Here is a 21380-nt window from a genome sequence, read left to right as displayed (position 1 = left end):
ATAGATCCGAGTTTAATTGAATTTTTCTCAAATTTTACAAAATCCACATTCACCAAAACATGGATTTTTAGTTGTTCGCTTCTGTATGTATTCCTCAATATGATGACCGCTGGCTGTCATTTTTCTGAATTTTAAATGGCCATCAAAAAGTTCAGAAAAATTAAAAAATACACCTCTCTGGCTCTTTCGCTCCTCGTCATCACAAATCCGATCATCGTCATATCTTCTGATCACTGACTGTGATACAAATGAGACAAGAATGTCTGAATGTATGTGTAGATAGTGATTTCACGTATTTATTGCCATTAACTGAGTAAAACAAGACAAAATGGAAGCGGGAAAGTGCCCTCAGAGTGACTTATTTGCATTGTATGAGGAGATGTGGCATAAACAGCTATGTGCGCACGTGCAACAGCATTCTTGTAGTATGAGAAAAATATTCTCAAGGGTGAACAACAAGATAAGCATGGAATTTGTACAATAACAGCTCGTGATCTGTAAAATAATAAGTTATATGAGAAACATGCCAGTACGCATGACGAAACTGAATCCAGTTTTAAGTGTATAAAAAGGACGGCATTTAGGTGGGGGTAGGGACATTCCAGGAGACTTTATGGACGCATAACTTCTGTGATGATGTGTTATCAAATATTTCCTTCTCATCAGTCGAGTACCCCGGCAGGGAAGTGATGTTACAATATTTGGTAATTATATAGATGCTTACTTTCTCTATTATATAGATGATGATTATGATCATGTAATGTTAGGCTAGCGCTGTTATAATTCATGTGCCTGTAGTACGTATATCAAATCATAGCTTAAATTGTTGATTATTAAACTTTATTTCATTATTAATAAAATATAAGTTGTTTTACCGAAATGGAGACCTAGTAGTCTTCTTGCCTAATTAGTATATTAGTGAGCGCTACGTAAGTAAGGGGTTTTCCCCTCCCGGAGTGAAAAATCGGTAAGACATAAATTGGCGTAGTCGGCAGGATTTTATGAAAGCAAGTTTTTTTTGTTAAAAAGAATTTTGTGATAGATAATAGATGGATTTTTGTAAGTTTGATTGTCTAGACAAAGGAAATTGTTAAGTTGCTGGAAGATTATTTCTTTTTGGCGCAAAGCCAATTTTTAGAAATCCTTATAACTTTTTGTCTGAACATAATTTTGAAATTCTGTTTTTATCAAAGTGATATATTTTGATTGATAATTCTTCGTGCAAAAAATTAGCATTTTGCCAAGTTTTTGTTACAATGTTTGAGAAACGAAAGTAAAAGCAGGAGGATGTTGTGGACGTGCCCGGTTGGACCGAGGCACCGTATAATATATTGGCACATGAATTGAGCAGTTCTGGACTAGCGGAACAGTGGTCTAGTAAGCTCAAGGGTAGTGAACCCACTGATGTTGTTAATGTACTCAGGGGGGTCCCCGCAAAGGCGGGTGATGCAGTTAACCCCTCGATGTTGTTAAGTTACTCGAGGGTGTCCCTGCCAAGGCGGGTGATGTAGTGTCGCTTGGGCGACGAACTTGAATTTTGCTCAGTGCATATCGCGCGATGCATGAGCGGAATCAACAAATGCAGAGAAAATGTTCCCAGTTGGAACAAAGAGTTATAGAGTTAGGAGGGCAGAAAGTGGTGCTGGATTGCAATACCCGTCTGCTCAAAGATAAGTTGGAACACTATCAGGGTGTAGCAGAAAAAGCTGCTATCAAAGTTGCTTAAAATAAATACTGTAAACGAAAAGGAAAAAAAAAATAAGGACGGAAAATGAAATAATCCGGGAGCAAGCCCGTGATGCAGCTGGTCACCTTCAATTTGGAGATGACGGACAGCCCATTATGGTGGAACGAGGTGTTCCCCATACTTGAACCAGGATCTCAACTGAGGATTATACTCAAAATGAAGTAGATAGCATCTTAACCCAGTTTAAACAAAAACCTGGAGAAACAGAAATTGCATGGTTAGTTGGGATGCATGATTATGAAGGTCCAGGATGAATGTTTTATAGAGAAATAAGATCTCATCTGTAATATCTGTCAATATATTAATTGGTTGTGTATTTGTATAAGTGTGTAATACAGAGCTGGGATAGGCTCTGTGCAGTGTTGTTATTTTGGTCATTTTGAATTGGCAGTACATTATATGAAGCTGTATTTTGTATAAGGCCGTGGTTTTTGTTGTTTGGCCTTGAAGTGCTTTCAAAGTGTCAGTGGACACTGCTGCAGTTTTATTTATATAGAGTTAATGTGTTAATTCCAAAGTGCAAAATAGGCAGGCTGTGTGAGCCTTGTATGTATGTATGTATGTCAATGAGACATTATTCAACTCAGTTTGAGCTGAACTAGGTGGAGTGATTGAGATAAGGGATGTTCTTCTTGTAAAAATCAACTGAAAAGTGAAAGGGAAAAAAAAGAGAAAAAACAATCCCTGAATGAGCATGTATGAATAAGTGAACACATAACTGTTGTTGAAGGTCCAAGGACCGGCCCAAGTGGTGAAATTTTTAGGAATTCAATGGAACAAAGGACATAGGAAAATCTTGCCTAAAGCTAGACAGACAATAATCAATTTCCCAGTTCCTAATTGGAAAAATATATAAAAATGGAAGGTCATGGTAAGAGCAGTCAATATGCGGAATTATATGCAATTTTCTTAGCTCTGAGTTTTGAGCAAGGACGTGAATGTCACTTGTATACAGACTCTTGGTCAGTGGCAAAAGGACTAGCTACCTGTACGATGGGGTGGAAAAAATATGGATGGCTTATCCATGGAAAAGAAGTTTGGGGGAAAGAGGTGTGGGAGTGTATTGAAGAAATAATACAAACCACGCCTACCACTGTTTTTTTTATGTTGATGCACATGTACCTGCTGATTCACTTGAACGTTTGTTTAATTCTGAAGCAGATAGAGCAGCTGCCATTCGACAAACAACGGCGGAAACCGATAAAGTAAAAGAAACATGGCTTCACGGTACGGCCGTTTGGGCACATCAGAAAAGTGGACACCTGGGAGAAAAAGCCACTTACAGGTGGGCCCAGGAAAGAGGAGTTCCCCTCACCATGGACATAATAAAACAAATTATTGCACAGTGTCCTGTTTGTCAACATTCCCAAAGGAGAGAGGTGCCACACACAGTAATGGGACATATAGGGAGGGGACAATTACCTGCACAAATTTGGCAAATGGACTTTATAGGGCCACTACCAGGGAGCAGAGGGTGTAAGTATGTCTGTACCGCAGTAGACACATACTCAGGCCTGATGGTAGGTTTCCCATGCAAGGCAGCTACACAATGGAGTACACTGAGAACTTTAGAAATCATAACACAGTATTATGGGGTCCCACTTCAAGTACAGACAGATAATGGGTCACATTTTACTGGACAACAAGTCAAAGACTATGCTATGGAACACAACATTCAATGGGTATATCACATGCCTTATTACCCTCAAGCAGCAGGGTTAGTAGAGAGAATGAATGGGTTACTAAAGGTCACCCTAAAAAGTTGAACCAATCTGACACTTCATTCGGGCAATGGAGGGATAACCTAAGTGATGTCCTCCAGATAATAAACAATAGGCCCATAACTAATTCCAAGACTCCTCTGATGAGGATGTTGACACCCAATCTTACAATACATGAAGCACATGTAGTAGAGACTATTATCTACTGGAAAATACATGAAGAGGCCAGGATCCCTGAAAGGGCAACACCCCTATCAGCCGGACTGGATTTGAGTGCACTAGATGTAACAGTCATTCCTTCAGGTAAGGTGGTTCCAATTTCCACTGGATTGGGTTGTCAAATGCCCAAATGACATTATGGCCAGTTGGCAACTCGTTCTAGTTTTGCTCTAAAAGGGGCCATAGTGGTGGGAGGAATTATTGATGCAGATTATCAAGGAGAAATTAAAGTATTGATGTTAAATTTGGGAACAGAGCCATTGATCATTGAGAAGAAACAGAAAATGGCTCAGATGTTATTAATACTCGTAAACTTATCTCTGGGGGAAGAAGGTCATGCCCCCACTGAATTAACTGTAAGAGGAGATAAAGGTTTTGGCTCCTTTGAAGTAACTAATGTTGGAGCTAAAATTTGGGTACAAAATGCTCAAGGACCGCCTTCAGAAGCTGAGGTGATTGCAGTAGGCAGGGACCGCACCTTGCTGATCATGAGGCCAGGTGTAGAAAAATGGGAGTATATCCCACAGGGAAAAAGAAAAATGTTATTTGCGGGAATAAACGTGTTATGTTCTGATTTCTGCAGATTTCCTTCCTAATCATATGTGGAATCCTTGGAGGCGTATTTTTGGACATCGTTGAAGCATGGACTCCCGGTGTCCAATTAACAAGTGAGCAAGTGCCACATTTGAGGTCACCTGGTGATTGGAATGTCTACAATGTCACAAAGGATGGAAGGAAAAACTTTAGTGATATACTGGCTATTGTAAATATAACTTTATCTAACACTAGTTCCGTATGGATGTATGGGCCTGTAATTGAAGAACCGGCTCCATACAATTATCCAGGAAGGAAGTATTGGCCAAGTACTGTTTTGACCAACGGAACTGGAACTGTAAAGATAACACATGAAGACAATATAGCATGTTGGGAAGCTGAAATTACAGAATTAAATTTAACGACTGGACTAATCGAATCTCGAGTATACGCTAATTATACTTCTAGAAGGTTGAATGATACTAGCTTTATATTTTGTTTAAATGGAACAAAATTGATAGTGTGTTCTAATATGACAGATAAAGTATATTCCACTGATTTTAGGAGGTATTATCCAAATTGGAGGGATTATCTTAGAATAATACAGGTAATGTGTAGGTATGTAGTATTGCCATTGATGTTGGGGCTTCCGGGGAATATATTTTTCTGGATGCCAAAATTCAATGGACCTTATGTTGATAACAATAACAAAACTCATGACTTATCTATCTGTGAAGATACTCTGGAAGGCAAAACTTGTAAATTACACTCAGTTTATGCAAAGTTTGCAAAATCATATAATCATTACTACGATTATAAGTAATAAAATTGTAAAAATGGGTTCAGTTATAGCCGATGCCACTTCTCATTATTGGTATGATATTTTTCTTGGGTACTCGCCATCCGCTAAGAAAATGTTGGACTGGGTAATCCACCCACTCCTAGTGGTCATGATAATAGTTATCATATTGTCAATATGAAACTGTTACATAGCTTACAAAGTGTTCTGTAGGAGACCTAAGGTCCTAATGGTCACCTATGGTAATGGCAAATAGTTACATGATATCAAGGACCGTTTGTGATACAAATGAGACAAGAATGTCTGAATGTATGTGTAGATAGTGATTTCACGTATCTATTGCCATTAACTGAGTAAAACAAGACAAAATGGAAGCGGGAAAGTGCCCTCAGAGTGACTTATTTGCATTGTATGAGGAGATGTGGCATAAACAGCTATGTGCGCACGCGCAACAGCATTCTTGTAGTATGAGAAAAATATTCTCAAGGGTGAACAACAAGATAAGCATGGAATTTGTACAATAACAGCTCGTGATCTGTAAAATAATAAGTTATATGAGAAACATGCCAGTACGCATGACGAAACTGAATCCAGTTTTAAGTGTATAAAAAGGACGGCATTTAGGTGGGGGTAGGGACATTCCAGGAGACTTTATGGACGCATAACTTCTGTGATGATGTGTTATCAAATATTTCCTTCTCATCAGTCGAGTCCCCCGGCAGGGAAGTGATGTTACAATATTTGGTAATTATATAGATGCTTACTTTCTCTATTATATAGATGATGATTATGATCATGTAATGTTAGGCTAGCGCTGTTATAATTCATGTGCCTGTAGTACGTATATCAAATCATAGCTTAAATTGTTGATTATTAAACTTTATTTCATTATTAATAAAATATAAGTTGTTTTACCGAAATGGAGACCTAGTAGTCTTCTTGCCTAATTAGTATATTAGTGAGCGCTACGTAAGTAAGGGGTTTTCCCCTCCCGGAGTGAAAAATCGGTAAGACACTGACATTTGCACCAAAATCCTTAAGTGTGCGCAAGGTCGCAGCGCATGTTGTGACATCGTGACCTCTCAAGCTCCTGCGCAGAATCCTCCCGGGCCTTATTTAGAGCCAAAAGCCCTCGCTCAGTGTGTGAGGCCCGGAAATTTCAATTCGAGTAGCGAGGATCTGAAGATGTGACAAGTATGGGATGGGATGGAGAGGTTAGTGGTCAGGTGAATATTATTTTTTTTTTCATTTGCTTGTGTATTATGTTTATTTTGCTTGTGGGGTACTACAGCATATAAAGGGACTTTAAAGGGAACCTGTCAGCAGTTTTGGCCGATATAAGATACGGCCACTGCCTTTCAGGGCTAATATACAGCATTCTATAATTCATTCTACTCCTACTTCCTTATTGGATGACCCACACTCATATCATAGACGAGACAACATAATGAGTTGAACATCTCTATGATCCATATGTTGGAAGAATTCCTATTGGAACAAATAATTTACATAATCTTTTTGTTTTTCTTTGTTCTGTTTCTTTTGATTTTTTTCAATGGTGATTGGTGTAATCATACTGTTTTTATATTTCCGATGTAATAACATGATGAAAGGGTTATCCGTGTGATTCACTACTGGGAATTTTTCTTGGTTATCTATTACTAGTTCTCTTTATTTTTTATTTTGTCCTTATTTGTTTTTTATTTTTCATATTTTATTTTTTATTTTATAAATAGTGTTGAGCATTCCGATACCGCAAGTATCGGGTATCGGCCGATACTTGCGGTATCGGAATTCTGATACTGAGATCCGATACTTTTGTGGTATCGGGAATCGGAATCGGAAGTTCCCAGTGTATGGTTCCCAGGGTCTGAAGGAGAGGAAACTCTCCTTCAGGCCCTGGGATCCATATCCATGTAAAAAATAAAGAATTAAAATAAAAAATAGGGATATACTCACCCTCTGACGCGCCCTGGTAGTAACCGGCAGCCTGCTTTGCTTAAAATGAGCGCGTTCAGCACCTTCTATGACGTCACGGCTTCTGATTGGTCGCGTGCCGCTAATGTGACCGCCACGCGACCAATCACAAGCCGCGACGTCATCCCTCAGGTCCTAAATTTCCTTCTAGGAATTTAGGACCTGAGGGATGACGTCACGGCTTCTGATTGGTCGCGTGGCGGTCACATGAGCGGCACGCGACCAATCAGAAGCCGTGACGTCATGGAAGGTACTGAACGCGCTCATTTTAAGCAAAGAAGGCTGCCGGTTCACAGCGGTAAGGTCCAGGCTGCGTCGGAGAGGTGAGTATATCAATATTTTTTATTTTAATTCTTTATTTTACACATTCATATGGATCCCAGGGCCTGAAGGAGAGTTTCCTCTCCTTCAGATCCTGGGAACCATCAGGGATACCTTCCAATACTTGAGTCCCATTGACTTGTATTGGTATCGGGTATCGGTATCGGCGAGATCCGATACTTTGCCGGTATCGGCCGATACTTTCCGATACTGATACTTTCAAGTATCGGATGGTATCGCTCAACACTATTTATAAATGGTGGTCGATACATTCATAATAATATACTATGCCTATTTAATACTTCACACTTTCCAGTACATTATGGTGGTGTCAATTTAATATATACGCCTGTTTAGTTTTTAGTTCTTAAACAAGATATCAAATTGGACGGATACATACAGTGGGGCAAAAAAGTATTTAGTCAGTCAGCAATAGTGCAAGTTCCACCACTTAAAAAGATGAGAGGCGTCTGTAATTTACATCATAGGTAGACCTCAACTATGGGAGACAAACTGAGAAAAAAAAATCCAGAAAATCACATTGTCTGTTTTTTTATCATTTTATTTGCATTTTATGGTGGAAAATAAGTATTTGGTCAGAAACAAAATTTCATCTCAATACTTTGTAATTTATCCTTTGTTGGCAATGACAGAGGTCAAATGTTTTCTGTAAGACTTCACAAGGTTGCCACACACTGTTGTTGGTATTTTGGCCCATTCCTCCATGCAGATCTCCTCTAGAGCAGTGATGTTTTTGGCTTTTCGCTTGGCAACACGGACTTTCAACTCCCTCCAAAGGTTTTCTATAGGGTTGAGATCTGGAGACTGGCTAGGCCACTCCAGGACCTTGAAATGCTTCTTACGAAGCCACTCCTTTGTTGCCCTGGCGGTGTGCTTTGGATCATTGTCATGTTGAAAGACCCAGCCACGTTTCAACTTCAATGCCCTTGCTGATGGAAGGAGGTTTGCACTCAAAATCTCACGATACATGGCCCCATTCATTCTTTCATGTACCCGGATCAGTCGTCCTGGCCCCTTTGCAGAGAAACAGCCCCAAAGCATGATGTTTCCACCACCATGCTTTACAGTAGGTATGGTGTTTGATGGATGCAACTCAGTATTCTTTTTCCTCCAAACACGACAAGTTGTGTTTCTACCAAACAGTTCCAGTTTGGTTTCATCAGACCATAGGACATTCTCCCAAAACTCCTCTGGATCATCCAAATGCTCTCTAGCAAACTTCAGACGGGCCCGGACATGTACTGGCTTAAGCAGTGGGACACGTCTGGCACTGCAGGATCTGAGTCCATGGTGGCGTAGTGTGTTACTTATGGTAGGCCTTGTTACATTGGTCCCAGCTCTCTGCAGTTCATTCACTAGGTCCCCCCGCGTGGTTCTGGGATTTTTGCTCACCGTTCTTGTGATCATTCTGACCCCACGGGGTGGGATTTTGCGTAGAGCCCCAGATCGAGGGAGATTATCAGTGGTCTTGTATGTCTTCCATTTTCTAATTATTGCTCCCACTGTTGATTTCTTCACTCCAAGCTGGTTGGCTATTGCAGATTCAGTCTTCCCAGCCTGGTGCAGGGCTACAATTTTGTTTCTGGTGTCCCTTGACAGCTCTTTGGTCTTCACCATAGTGGAGTTTGGAGTCAGACTGTTTGAGGGTGTGCACAGGTGTCTTTTTATACTGATAACAAGTTTAAACAGGTGCCATTACTACAGGTAATGAGTGGAGGAAAGAGGAGACTCTTAAAGAAGAAGTTACAGGTCTGTGAGAGCCAGAAATCTTGATTGTTTGTTTCTGACCAAATACTTATTTTCCACCATAAAATGCAAATAAAATGATAAAAAAACAGACAATGTGATTTTCTGGATTTTTTTTTCTCAGTTTGTCTCCCATAGTTGAGGTCTACCTATGATGTAAATTACAGACGCCTCTCATCTTTTTAAGTGGTGGAACTTGCACTATTGCTGACTGACTAAATACTTTTTTGCCCCACTGTATTCCTCTTACCTGCCACCTTAGTATTTGTACGATTGGTATAGTATTTAAGAATCAATACTAATAACATCGCCTCTCTCCTGTTTACATCGCAGGACTGATATATACAGTAGTAACATAGTTATTAGGGTGGAAGGAAGACTTTAAGTCCATCTAGTTCAACCCATAGCCTAACCTAACATGCCCTAACATGTTGATCCTGAGGAAGGCATAAAAAATCCATGTGGTAAAAAGTAAGCTCCACATTGGGGAAAAAAATTCCTTCCCGATTCCACATACGGCAATCAGACTAGTTCCCTGGATCAACAGCCTAACAAGGAATCTAATATATATATAACCTGTAACATTATACTTTTCAAGAAAGGCATCCAGTCCCCTCTTATATTTAAGTAATTAACCACTCATTACAACATCATACGGCAGAGAGTTCCATAGTCTCACTGCTCTTACAGTAACCCGCGTCTGTTATTATGCTGAAACCTTTTTGTCCTCCAGACGTAAAGGATGCCACCTTGTCCCTGTCTCAGGTCTATGATTAAAAAGATCATCAGAAAGGTCTTTGTACTGTCCCCTCGTGTATTTATACATTAACATAGGATCACCCCTTAGTCTTTGTTTTTCCAAACTAAATAGCCCCAAATGTAATAACCTATCTTGGTATTGCAGACCCCCCAGTCCTCTGATAACCTTGGTCGCTCTTCTCTGCACCCGCTCCAGTTCAGCTATGTCTTTCTTATACACCGGAGACCAGAACTGTGCACAGTATTCTAAGTGTGGCCGAACTAGTGACTTGTATAGAGGTAAAATTATGTCCTCCTCATGAGCATCTATGCCTCTTTTAATGCATCCCATTATTTTATTTGCCTTTGTAGCAGCTGCCTGACACTGGCCACTAAATGTGAGTTTGTCATCCATGAAAACCACAAAAAGAGGAAAATCCTCCAATATTCAAGAAAAAAAACAAAAATAGGCAGAGATGCTTACCTGACTAAATGGGCCTCAATACAATTGCACTGACAGGGTGCAGCGGACCCAAATAAAATAGCAACTGCACAGGTGCAATACCAAATGAAACAGCCAGCCTTCAATCAGGGATTGGCCGTGTGGCACACCAATGCACTAAAATATATACTCTGATTGAAGGCTGGCTGTTTCATTTGGTATTGCACCTGTGCAGTTGCCATTTTACTTGAGTTTGTCATCCACCCATACTCCCAGGTCTTTTTCATTGACGGTTTTGCCCAGAGTTTTAGAAATAAGCACATAGTTATACATCTTATTACTTCTACCCAAGTGCATGAACTTACATTTATCCCCATTAAAGCTCATTTGCCATTTATCAGCCCAAGCTTCTAGTTTACATAAATCATAATATAATATAAAATTGTCCTACTCTGTATTGATTACCCTACAGAGTTTAGTGTCATCTGCAAATATTGAAATTATACTCTGTATGCCCCCTAAAAGGTTATTAATAAATATGTTAAAAAGAAGAGGGCCCAATACTGACCCCTGTGGTACCCCACTGCTAACCGCGAACCAGTCCGAGTGTGCTTCATTAATAACCACCCTTTGTTTCCTATCCCTGAGCCAGCTCTTAACCCACTTACTAATATTTTCCCTATCCCCATATGTGTCTGATATCATTTTGTTGATATCTGCTATGCCTACTGTGCACATGCACCTGTCAGTGTGCTATGGGGAGGCATCTCGGGGCATGACCTTTGGTCCGACACGTCGGTCATGTGACTCGGCCCTCACCCACGTCATACGTGGGCATGGTCTGACTTGCGGCCGGGGCGCCGTCCCTGTTGTTCGGCCGTGATGCTCTCTCCATCACTTGTCAGAGCAATGTGCTCCAACATAGTGGGGCACAGCACAAACACTACACAGATTTATGATGTGGGATTAAGATAATGCTCATTGAGAAGAACTATTTTGTTCAATGAAGGGGCATCTCTAGTGGGTGTTGTAGTAATGCCCCAAATATATACAACTATATATTCTATTGGACAATATATGTTTTATGAGTAACGCCCCTAATATACAATTGGCTCTTCTATTTTCTAGCCTACCCCCTCACCTATTTTGGATATGTAGTTCCGGATATACCTATGTATACTTGACCACGCAGAAACGTTGTTAATAAATTGCTGGTTGTTATTTATCCATTGATTGGTCTTTGTGGATTATAAAACCCTGCTCCTGTTGGTGTGATGCCACCCCTGGATGAAGACAGATGCCGAAACGTGTGTTGGGGCTGGCACCATCACCCACAGGAGGTAATGTTTTGCTGCACTTTTGTGTTTAGTTTGCGGAAAATGTTTTTGTCCTTTCTGATAGGATATACCATGACCACACGGTGTCTCTGTTATTGGGGATAGAAGGTTACTATTAGATGTATTTATTATCTGCAGCCTCCTTATTGTCTTTTAGTGGGTAATGGTGCCTATTGTGGTTTCCCACTTTTTAAATCTTGTTTTTTTAATGTATTTTTTATGTGATTTTTCTATTTAATAAAAATTATACACTTTTTTCAATTTTCTGTTCTTGTGTACGTTTTTTATTCAGATTTTAGCATTCTATAATGCTGTAGATAAGCCCCCGATCTGACCTATAAGAGAAGAAAAATAAGTTTTATTACACTCATCCGGGGAGCGGTCTGGTCCGATGGGTGCCGCAGGTCTGGGTCCGGCGCCTCCCATCTTCTTGCGACGCCGCCCTCCTGTTGCTTCCTTGCTCCCTGGCATCGTGCTCCTGCGCAGGCATACTTATCTGCCCTGTTGAGGGCAGAGCAAAGTACTGCAGTGTGCAGGTGCAGGGAAGGTCAGAAAGGCCCAGCGCCAGGACAGATAAGTGCGCCTGCGCAGGAGCGCAGTGCCGGGGAGGCATGACGCAAGCAGGAGGGCAGCATCACAAGAAGATAGGAGGCGCCGGACCCAGACCTGCGACACCCATTGGACCAGACCGCCCCCCGGTGAGTATAATAAAACTTATTTTTCTTATCCTGCAGGTCAGATTGGGGGCTTTTCTGCAGCATTATAGAATGCTGTAGATAAGCCCTGAAAAGCGGTGGCCATATCTTATATCGGCAAAAACTGCTGACAGGTTCAATTTAAATTCACAGTGAGTAACTTTATTAATCAAATGTTTTAGGAAAAAATCAGGTGATTTTGTTTTTTGCTGGATTCACTCATCTTTGCCAATTAGCTTTAGAGCTTGATGCACACATATTATATAGTAAAACGAATCTATACATTACAATACAGAACCAAATTTATATTTCCACTAAAGATGAAGGAATCTGTTGAAATTCGAGTTTGCCATCTGCATCAATTTTTTTAATTTTTATTCTGTTTGCAGCTGATTGTTTCATCGCACATTGAAAGTACTGTAAAGCCTCCAATTGCCCTGAAATTTAGCGACATTTCAAACTTTTTTGTTAAATTTCAAGTACAAACTCATTGATGAATCAGGCCTAAAATATACTGTACGGTTGCAGAACGAGTACAATTCAAATCTACACCAATGTACCTTTCTTTCTTTTGTTCATTCCCAGTAGCGTAGCTACCGGGGGGGCAGAGGGAGCCATCGCCCCGGGCCCAGTGCTCAGAGGGGGCCTACCCGGAGCTACGCTACTGTAAAGGCCCCGTCTCACATAGCGAGATCGCTAGCGAGATCGCTGCTGAGTCACAAGTTTTGTGACGCAACAGCGACCTCAGTAGCGATCTCGCTATGTGTGACACGTACCAGCGATCAGGCCCCTGCTGCGAGATCGCTGGTCGTGTCAGAATGGCCTGGACCTTTTTTTGGTCGTTGAGGTCCCGCTGACATCGCTGAATCGGTGTGTGTGACACCGATCCAGCGATGTCTTCACTGGTAACCAGGGTAAACATCGGGTTACTAAGCGCAGGGCCGCGCTTAGTAACCCGATGTTTACCCTGGTTACCAGCGTAAATGTAAAAAAAACCAAACACTACATACTCACCATCTGTTGCCCGTCAGGTCCCTTGGCGTCTGCTTCCTGCTCTGACTGAGCCGCCGTACAGTGAGAGCGCAGCAGTGACGTCACCGCTGCGCTCTGCTCTCACTGTGTACGGCGGCTCAGTCAGAGCAGGAAGCAGACTGCAAGGGACCTGACGGGCAACAGATGGTGAGTATGTACTGTTTGTTTTTTTTACATTTACGCTGGTAACCAGGGTAAACATCGGGTTACTAAGCGCGGCCCTGCGCTTAGTAACCCGATGTTTACCCTGGTTACCCGGGTGCTGCAGGGGGACTTCGGCATCGTTGAAGACAGTTTCAATGATGCCGAAGTCGTTCCCCTGATCGTTGGTCGCTGGAGAGAGCTGTCTGTGTGACAGCTCCCCAGCGACCACACAGCGACCACACAGCGACGCTGCAGCGATCAGCATCGTTGTCTGTATCGCTGCAGCGTCGCTGTGTGAGACGGGGCCTTAATTGTATCAGTGCACACAGCGTGCTGATACAGTTACATTCTGCGGCAGAGCAGGGAGACTCAATCTCCCTGCTCTGCTGCTATGGGGCCCCTGAGCAGGCGGGGGCCCGTGCCTGCAGTGGGCCCCTGCCTGTCATCGCAAGGTCAGCTGTTTCAGCATTTAGCCGATACAGCTGACCGCATTGATGAGGGAAGGACCGCTGTGCTCCTTCTTCCATCATCCTCCTGTCAGCATCTGATGTTGCCGACACTGACAGCGGGCGTGATGGTGATGACGACACTACCCAGCGCCCGCTGTCAGTAGATGAGCGGGTGCCTATGGGGTGCTGCCTTATACTACAGGATCTTCCTATGGGGTGTTGCCTTATTCTAAAGAGTCTGCCTATAGGGGTGCTGCCTTATTCTAAAGGGGCTGCCTATGGGGTGCTGCCTTATACTAAAGGGTCTGCCTATTGGGTGCTGCCTTATACTAAAGGGTCTGCCTATGGGGTGCTGCCTTGTGCTATAGAGTCTGTCTATGGGGCTGCCTTGTGCTATAGAGTCTGCCTATGGGGGTGCTGCCTTATAGTACAGGGTCTTCCTATCGGGTGCTGCCTTTTAGTACAGGGTCTGCCTATGGGGTGCTGCCTTGTACTACAGAGTCTGCCTATGGGTGCTGCCTTGTGCTATAGAGTCTGCCTATGGGTGCTACCTTGTGTTATAGTCTGCCTATGGGGGTTGCCTTGTGCTATAGAGTCTGCCTATGGGGGTACTGCCTTATACTACAGGGTCTGCCTATGGGGTGCTGCCTTTTACTACAGGGTCTGCCTATGGGATGCTGCCTTATACTACAGAGTCTGCCTATGGGTGCTGCCTTGCACTATAGAGTCTGCCTATGGGTGCTACCTTGTGCTATAGAGTCTGCCTATGGGAGCTGCCTTGTGCTATAGAGTCTGCCTATGGGGGTACTGCCTTATACTACAATGTCTGCCTATGGGGTGCTGCCTTTTACTACAGGGTCTGCCTATGGGGTGCTGCCTTATACTACAGAGTCTGCCTATGGGTGCTGCCTTGTGCTATAGTGTCTGTCTATGGGTGCTAATTTGTGCTATAGAGTCTGCCTATGGGGGCTGACTTGTGCTATAGAGTCTGCTTATTAGGGTGCATTATACAATATAGAGTAGGCCTATGGGGAGTGCATTATACTATATTTAGGATGATCTGGTGCATTATACTATATGGAGGTTATCTAGGGGGCCATCAGTGTGGAGATTACAGTGAAGTGGCCATCATACAGTGTGGGGATTACAGTGAAGGGGTTATCATACAATGTTGGAGCCATCAAACAGTTTGGGGCTACAAAGGGGTTAGTATACTGTGTGGGTAGTACTATACAGTGAGGGAGCATTATACTGTGTATAAGAGAGCATCATACGGTGTATAGAGGAGCTGTACAGGGAAGACTCAGGACATTATTAAATGTGAAGTGGGCACTTATAATTATAGGGGAACTCAGGTTACTGTGACTGTCAAAGGGGCACACAGAGGGCAATATTACTTTTAGGGAGCAAAATATGGGCACTGTTTCCTAGGACACTTGCACCCGGCATTGCTATAATATAGAGGGTTGCTTTAGAATTTAGAAGGCACAGAGAACCACACAGTAGGTGCAGTAATAGGGACACATAGGGCAGCAGCAGCTCAGTATTGGGGTATCAGGTTCAGTAATAGGGACACATATGGCAGCAGCGGCTCAGTATTGGGATATTAGCAGGATAAGAAGTTTGTGCAGGTTGGGAATAGATGGTGATGGCTGTAATGTGAGATGTGAAATGTGTCTTTGTTGTATTCTCTTCAGATGAGTTGTAGCTGGAAGAAGTTGACATGTCGGTCTGGGCTTGATGGAGAAGATGGGAAAAGTGAACGATTCCATCAGAAAGAACGTCAGCAGTAAGACATTATCTGTAACTGTGCTGTGATCTCTTATATGTTCTGTAGGACTGGTATCTACCACTGACCATATGGCTTTAATATCTATGTTGGTCTTTATATTGAGATTATCTTCAGTAATAGCGTGGTCATCTGCTGAGGTCCTCCTCCACTCTTATGGTGCGTCACCGAATTATAATCAAGGTTACCTGGTTAGGGGCCCACTCAGTAGTTTCACGCCCCCTGAACCAAAACCCTAGATACACCTCTGTAATCAATCCAAATATATATATATATTTTTAAAGCTGGGTAGAATGTGCTAAAATTTCAATTTGAGAGTCCACAGTGGTTGATACCTTTTAATGGCTAAGGCCGGGGTCACACTTGCGAGTGTGATGCGAGAAACTCACAAGAGTCTCTCATGTCAATACCCAGCACTGCCGTCGACACTTGGGACCGGAGTGTGTGGCTACATAGAAATACAGCCTCATGCTCTGGTCCAGAGTGCCGGTGGCAGTGCCAGGTATTGATGCGAGAGACTCGCGCAAGTTTCTCGCATCACACTCGCAAGTGTGACCCCGACCTAACCGAAGAGATGGTAACAAATTGAAGCTTTAGAGACTACTCAGGTCTCTTCATCATGCACAGAATAATACAAAATCTGAAGAGTCACATATTTATGCACAAGAGGACACAGAAAAGGAATTTCAAGTATTTGACAAAATGTAACGTTATTTTATCCATCTGACGTATAAATATGACTAATCTTTACACTATTTAAGGCAAAATAAAAATAACAGCAGCCATGTAATATTCTTAGCAATGATTAATTTTACTTGCTATGTAAATGTATGCATAATAAATCCAGGTTTAGCTTAGAACCTGTAAGCAGATGTTAGTCATTTCATGCTTCAGAAATGAGTGAGTTCACCTATTATTATTCAGGATCTGTACTAAGTTTCTTTTTTTTCTACAAATGTTCTTTCAAGCGAACAGTTTCCAATAGTGATCAGAAACAACAAGGTTATTAAAAGAGTCTCTGGACAGCTCCTTCCCGTTAATGATTACACAGTGTGTGATTGTTAAAGGGCCAGGGAACAGAAATGCTTCAAATATAAATATATATGAGAAAGGATAGATGATAAAACTACAGTGCCTTGAAAAAGTATTCATAACCCATGAACTTTTCTACATTTTTTTACATTACATTTGGATATTATATGATATACCAACACAAAGTAACAACTATTTGTGAAGTGTAAAGGAAATGATACATGGTTTTCTAAATATATAAAAAATAAAAATCTGAAAATTGGGATGTGCTTTTGTGTTTGGCCCCCTCAAGTCAATGCATTGTAAGACTACCTTTCACTGGAAGTCCTGCTGGAAGTCTTCTGGGGTATAACTCTACTGTCTTTGCACATCTAAAGGCTAAAATATTTGCTCATTCTTCTTTGCACACTCGTTGCTATCAGTGTGTCAAGAGTGGGAGAAGAGGGTTGCATTGACAATCCAACACAATGGGCAGCACTTTGAACACATTTTATAAGTGGTCATAAACTTGTAAATAACTCATGAAAGAATAAAGTTACTTTAAAAGCAAGCACACCATTGTTTTTCTTGTGAGATTCTCAATAAGTTTGATGTGTCACATGACCCTCTTCCCATTGGAAAAAATAAAGTTGGATCCAAAATGACTGACTTCAAAATGGCCGCCATGGTCACCACCCATCTTGAAAAGTTTCTCCCCTCCCATATACTAATGTGCCACAAACAGGAAGTTGATATCACCAAGCATTCCCATTTTATTTAGGTGTATTCATATAAATGGCCCACCCTGTATATATGTATATACAGGGTGGGCCATGTATATGGATACACCTAAATAAAATGGGAATGGTCTGGCATCAGTCGAACATCCCTTCAGCAGATATTAGCTACTCACAAATGGCACCCTTACAAAATTAATCCAGCTGCTGCAGCATCTCAATGAGGATGACCCAGATCGGCACTCTGAATTTGCAGAATGGGCAAAACAAAAATTGGAACAGGACCCTCAGTTTACACAGAACATTATGTTCAGTGATGAGGCTAACTTTTTGGGTGGGTCATTTACATGGATACACCTAAATAAAATGGGAATGGTGACTAGTGATGAGCGAATAGCATTGTTGCTTAGGTCTCCCCAAGCATGCTCGGGTGATCTCCGAGTATTTGTTAGTGATCGGAGATTTAGTTTTCATCACCTCAGCTGCATGATTTACGGCTGCTGGACAGCCTGAATACATGTGGGAATTCCCTAACAAACAGGCATTCATCACATGTATTCAGCCTGTCTAGCAGCTGTACATCATGCAGCTGAGGCGATGAAAACTAAATCTCCGAGCACTAACAAATACTCGGAGATCACCCGAGCATGCTCTGGGAGACCCGAGCAACAATGCTATTCGCATTGTTACTGTAAAACCAAGCACACCATTGTTTTTCTTGTGAAATTCTCAATAAGTTTGATGTGTCACATGACCTTCCCATTGGAAAAAATAAAGTTGGATCCAAAATGGCCGACTTCAAAATGGCCGCTATAGTCACCACTTATCTTGAAGTTTTCCCCCTCCCATATACTAAAGGCTAGACATACTGTAATTAAGTCAAGTCTTTTTTGTAGGCTTACGACGAAAATTTCAGAAATAAAATAGCATACCTAATACATGCCAAAAAAATACCAAAAAGCTAAAAAGAACTTAAAAATGCTTTGTATGCTGTGTTTTTCACAATGCAGTACAGATTTTAACCCCTTCAAGACCTTGCGATTTTCCTTTTTTGCGCTTTTGTTTTTTTCCTCTCCTTCTTCCAAGAGCCATAACTTTTTAATTTTTCCTTCAATATAGCCAAATGAGGGTTTTCTTTTTGCGGAATGAGTAATATTTTGAATTATACCATTGATTTTACCATAAATTGTGCTGGAAAACTGTGGAAAAAATCCAAGTGTGGTGAAATTGCAAAAAAAGTGCTTCAGCATTGCTATGTGTAGCAGAAATAACGATCTCCTATGAACTTCGTCCGTGAGCTGGCTTTCACAGGAGGATCGCAATGACAGGCACGGGGGTCTTTTGCAGACCCCTGGCTGTCATGACAGCTCATCATGACAGGAACGCTAATTTGTAATGCACTTCCGGCCGGCACATGATAAATCCTGCTGTCAGTGATTGACAGCAGGAATTAACAAGTTAACAGCTGCGGGTCAAGCACCACTTCACCTGAGGCTCTAAAAGACACTTAATGGCTGATTAAATCAGCAATCAAGTGCAGGTAAAGATGCGGGCTCAGTGTCGGAGCCTGCATCAAAGGCAGGGACACAACCTTTGATGAAAATATACGTCAAATGTTGTAAAGTGGTTAAAGTAGAATGGAAAATGAGTGACACTGAGTACAGTGAGCAGGTTTTATGTGGTGTACTGGGCAGGTTACATTTATTTAGATTTATTTTACTCTTTACAGACATCATCGATGTGCCCATTGGGGCTCACAATCTAACTTCCCTAACAGTATGTCTTTGGAGTTATATTGTGAGTTTCTAGACAAATTTCGGTGGGAAAAACACTGAGGAATGACTAACATTCCAGGAAATGTAGTTTAGGGATGAGTGCAAACAAGCCTAGTACTCACAGAGTGCTGAAAAAACAGGAAAACTCAGCAAAAGGTATTACTCTTTCATTTAAATATCCAAATGTATACCAGTGCTTGATAGAATTTTTAACACCAGGAGAGCCCTTTTACGGAGTTGCACTCTTTTTAAAATAATTTTTCAAATACACTAATTTTGGAAACTTGGGTTCCTAATTACGGAGAAGTGGGGGCAGAGCATAGAGTTTCTCACTCTGTTAAAGTCAATATTTTTGTGTATTGCACAGATATTCCATTGATTTCTCTGGGAACTATGTAATGGTAATGTATATGTCTCTCAGAGGCATGACTAAAGGCTCTGGAGTCTGGTGCAATCTCAATTCCAGGGAATGATTCACATGGAGTATTAGATTTGCACCTCAGGATCAAATAGGCACCACCTGATAAGTGCATTAGACACTGCCCATGAAACGGACCACATCTTAAAGAGGAATTCCCACTAAGAGCAATCATGACATGATAAACCATAATTGTATAGAAAACACGGGCACCACTAATTGGACCCACATTGGTTCTAGAATAGGGCCCTGGAACATGCTGTAGTCCGTGCAAAGTTGGTTGGAATTTCCATTTATTTGCATGGGAATTCTTATCACCTCCCCACTAAAAGCATCGATTTATAGAGCCCCATTCTCAAGTTAGATGTGGGTTCCTTTGAACATGCCAGTTATATAAGAGATGGGAATATTCATTTAAAAAAAATGTCTCTTCTCTTGCAAACTTGCAATGTGCTAAAGCATGGGTTGTGAATAATGCAATTGACACTTGTCTATGTGCCACTGTATCAGCAGGTAAGGTAGGTTATCAATTAGGACTACATAGTGCAAGTTCATTTGTGGCGGTGTCTAATTACATACATACTTTCACTGATACAAATCACATTCTTTGATATATATCAATTATACCATTTAACAGTTTGACATAAACTACCTTGCTTTTGGCTTGTCCTTGGCCCCTTTTCCTATCTTGGGTCACGATCATGGATCTATACATGTACCCATAAAATTCTTGAAATTGTTACGTTCTACACTATTATACTTCTCGTTATAATAAATGTTGTACTTTTTTTAATAGCATAATTTACTCTTGATTCTCCTTGTTTATTCTTTAAAATACTGTTTATTTGATGTGCCATAACTAAGTGCTTGATGGCTGCACTGAGCACCAAGGTCCTGGTGTGGCTTTCTTCCCTCCACTTGCTATAGCTGCACTATTATATCATCTAGTGTTTTCCAAACTAGGTCTAACAAAGAAATTACATTACTTAACACTATAATATAGAACATCTTTAATAGATGCTATTAACATTTATCGCTATGAAATAAATGATGGATGAATGAAAGAATACAGAATTAAGGGTTGCTGCACTCTCCTTGCTAAAAGTAAGAAAAGTCACAGTACATTTCTTTTACACACATTTTACTTACTCGGTGTCATTTACTCAGTAAGATTGTTACTCTTGAATAGATAAATAATATGGCAGATAAATTCTACAGTTCAGATCCTGAAATAAAAGCATACCTGCCAATTCGTTACTAACATAAAGCCAGGATTACCTATTTATGCATCATATCTCCAGAGTTCAAAAAACAATTTCAATGTATTTCAGCGGAGGTAGAAATTACAGCCTGAGCGAGCATGTATTTTATGATTCCTTTTATTCTCTGTCCTCTATTTCTTATCCCAGATAAGACTGCAGATAGCTGATGAAGAGTATTGAAATTACTGCAGAGAAAAGTATGGATTGCATGACTTCTGAGGTCTGTAATGGGATACAGGACAATTGCGGTGTTTCCGCCATTACATTGAACACTTTGTTAAATGTTGATTGAGAGCAATAATGGTAAATAATTTAGCATTTCATATTCACCCACCCATCTCACACACAAAATCCAGACCCTAGTGCAGTTCTTCTTGTTGATATTTTGATAAACAGCCAAGATGAAAGACTAAAATATAGATTCTATTATAGTATTCCTTTCTATCTGAACTTTAAAAGTGTAAAA

At 41.2% G+C, this 21380-nt stretch overlaps 1 long non-coding RNA gene across 1 annotated transcript; it reads left to right on the top strand.

Moving 5' to 3' along the window:
* Positions 1 to 412: 412 nt before the first annotated feature.
* On the top strand, positions 413 to 5944 carry LOC143805751 (uncharacterized). The gene is made up of 3 exons (XR_013221317.1): positions 413 to 704; positions 2906 to 3032; positions 4271 to 5944. It is a non-coding gene; the product is annotated as an uncharacterized LOC143805751 (long non-coding RNA).
* The last annotated feature ends 15436 nt before the right edge of the window (positions 5945 to 21380 follow it).

Source organism: Ranitomeya variabilis, chromosome 2 (assembly GCF_051348905.1).
Source record: "Ranitomeya variabilis isolate aRanVar5 chromosome 2, aRanVar5.hap1, whole genome shotgun sequence".
Classification (NCBI taxonomy): domain Eukaryota; kingdom Metazoa; phylum Chordata; class Amphibia; order Anura; family Dendrobatidae; genus Ranitomeya; species Ranitomeya variabilis.
The sequence above is the reverse complement of the archived record's forward strand: the minus strand, read 5'-3'. Positions and strand labels throughout refer to the sequence as shown.